Genomic DNA, 3201 nt, shown 5'->3' on the forward strand with positions numbered 1-3201 from the left:
CCCCTCTGCTGATATGCTCCATCACCCCGTGGACTGGCACACACCACAGCGTTTCCATGTGTGGCCATTTGCTGCTCCTGGACATACCAACTCTTTCAGCTCCTGCTTGAGCAACCCTTGGATCTGAATCCCGTTAGCCACCTGTAAATGTCTTTAGTGGTTTATATGTGTCTTTTCAACTGGATTGAGTTCGGTAAGTGTAGAGATTCTTTTATTCATTTGTGTATTAATGGTGCTTAGCAAATGTAGCTCGTAGTTACCAACAAATGGTCGATAAATACATGAAATGAGTGAATGAATCATAGGATTTTAGATTTGGAAGGAATATTAGGGGGTTTACTGTCCAAATTCCATGTTTCACAAAAGGAAAATGAGGCTCAGTGAGGCTTTGGTTTGGTCAGACTCACACAATAGAAAAGTAGTGCTACTGGTCCTGAAACACAGTTATCTCAGCTCTCCACTCAGAGGCCTTTCTACCCTTTCACTCCTGGCTAATTTAGAATTTTACTTGGAGGGATTGTGGTCCATTTTTTAAATATTTCACTGTGATACTGCTAATATCCTTGGGGACATCATTCACATTTTAAAAATAATTGGAGAAAAGTACTTATAACTTCAGGCATTCAAATAGCTACAGTAGCCCTCTAGTTTTTCAGCTGCCTCTGTCTGTTAGTATTTCAACACTTTATAAAACATTAGCACCATTGTGGCAATTATATAGTACTTCTATTATGGGTATAGATATTCTGTATCTATATTTGACTTTTTATTATTAAGTTGTCAGAGTTCTTTATAAATTCTGGATACAAGTCTTTGTCAGGGAGATAGATGAAATATCTATCTATCTATCATCTATCTATCTATCTATCTATCTAAAATTTCTACCCAGAATGTGAGAACATATTTTCATTATCTTCCTAGTATTTCTTGATGAGTAGAAATATTAAATTGTGATGAAGTCTAATTTATCCATTTTTTAAATTTTTATGGTTAATACTTTCTGTGTCTGTAAGTACTCTTTGCCTAGCCCCCAAATCATTAAGATATTCTTTGATGTTTTCTTTGAGAAATTTTATAGAGTTTGTTTTAAAGTTTAGGGCTATTTTCAACTTAAGTTAATTTTTTGTATGGTGTGAGGTAGGACTTGACCTTAATTGTTTTTTCATATATTCATCTAATTGTTGCAATATTATTTATTTATGGAAAAGATTTTCTTTCCCCATTTAGTAGATTTGACATCATTCTTGAGAGTCAATTCATTATATATAGGTAGGTCTATTTCTGTACTCTCTATTTTGTATTGTTGATTGTATTGTCTATTGTCTTGTCAAACTCACTCTGTCTTGATTATTGTTGCTTTATGGTAAGTCTTTAAATCAAGTGGGCATAAGTCCTGCAGTTGTGTTCTTCTCTTTCAAGATAGTTTTTTGCTATTCTGGGTCCTTTTCATTTCCAAATAAATTTTAGAATCCGCTTGACTAATCACACCATGCAATTCATTGAATCTATAGATCAATATCAGGACAAAAGACACGTGAACAATATTACTTTCCAGTCTATGAACATGGATTTTTTTCTGCTCCTTCATTTAAATCTTCATTTCTCTCAGCAGTGTCTTGTTATTTTCATGAAAGAGATTATGCATCTTTTTTGCAAATTTATTCCTAAAAACAGGCATACCTTTGGAGATATTGCGGGTTTGGTTCCAGACCATCGCAAGACAGCAAACACTGTGCTCGCTTCAGCAGCACATATGCTAAAATTGGAATGATACAGAGAAGATTAGCATGGCCCCTGAGAAAGGATGACACAGAAATTCATGAAGCGTTCCATATTTTTGAGAAACGTGAACTCGCCAAACAAAGATTTCAGTGTAAATGTTGTCTTTTACCAAATGAAGTTAAAGGAACAAGTTATAGTTAAAGTTTGAATGGAAGAGCCTGCCATTGTTGTTGCACATCTTGTTGTTGCTGTTTACATTCTTTTTTTGAGCCTACATCTTCATAAGATTCTTGGCAGGTATATGTTGTACACTTCTGTATCATGGTCAAGGAAAGATCAGAGGCCACGGATACTGACAACTGATTTGTCTGTTTTCTTCGGTCTTTTTCCTTGACTGTATCTACTGCCTCATCTTGATTTACAAGAAAAACCTAGAAAACCTAGAAAAATAAGTGTTTTGTAATTTATCTAGGAATAATACAGAAAATATAGCTGTTATTTTTGGTGAAGAAAATCAATTTGTATAGTTTATTTCAACCTAAATAAAAGGTGAATTTTGTTTTTTTAAAAAAACCAGCAAACATTGTAGTAAAGCAAGTCACACAAATTTTTTAGTTTCCCAGTGCATATAATGGTTATGTTTACACTATACTGAAGTCTATTCAATGTGCTATAGCGTATGTCTGAAGGAAAAAAAAAAAAGGTACATACCTTAACTTAAAAAAAAACTGTTGGAAAAATGGCTCCAATATACTTGCTTGACATAGGTTGCCACAAACCTTCAATTTGTAAAAAAACATAGTACAGGGACTTCCCTGGTGGTGCAGTGGTTAAGACTCTGTGCTCCCAAAGCAGGGGACCTGGATTTGATCCCTGGTCAGGGAACTAGATCCCACATGCGTGCTGCAACTAAGAGTTTGCAAGCCACAACTAAGAAGCCCGTGAGCAGCAACTAAGGAGCCCAAGCTGCAACTAAGACCCAGCACTACCAAATAAATCAATAAATACATTTTTTTAAACATAGTACATGGCAACCTCAATAAAGTGAAGCACAATAAAGTGAAGTATTCCTGTATTGTATTTTCGATGCTATATTTTTTAATTGAGAAGGCAAAATCCTACTATCATTTCAAGATTTCTTAGTCCTACTTGCATTCAAATAAATTGTAGAAAAAATTTTATTTGCTGGGCAGTGTTTAAATCTTGGAATGTAATTCCACATTGATATAACTATTACAAAATAGTAGTAACTACAATTATAAAATGGTATTTATTGATCCATGCTAGCTCATCAAAAAAATAATAGTAAAAATGAGTCATATACAATAAATGAATCTGTAGTAGTACTGAAATGCTTCTTCACTCTCCAGCTTAATTTATCTTTCTAAATTAACCATCAGATATTGTGCTCTTAAGTACCATTCATGATCAAGTGTACACTGCTTAAGAGACCATGTGATGTAAAGATGTCAAACAGGA

The 3201-nt window shown here is 34.2% G+C and overlaps 1 non-coding gene across 1 annotated transcript; it reads left to right on the forward strand.

Moving 5' to 3' along the window:
- The first annotated feature begins 1732 nt into the window (after positions 1-1732).
- Positions 1733-1839, forward strand: LOC112065690 (U6 spliceosomal RNA). Its single transcript, XR_002892181.1, has one exon. It is a non-coding gene; the product is annotated as a U6 spliceosomal RNA (small nuclear RNA).
- The last annotated feature ends 1362 nt before the right edge of the window (positions 1840-3201 follow it).

Source organism: Physeter macrocephalus, chromosome 8 (genome assembly GCF_002837175.3).
Source record: "Physeter macrocephalus isolate SW-GA chromosome 8, ASM283717v5, whole genome shotgun sequence".
Lineage (NCBI taxonomy): Eukaryota > Metazoa > Chordata > Mammalia > Artiodactyla > Physeteridae > Physeter > Physeter macrocephalus.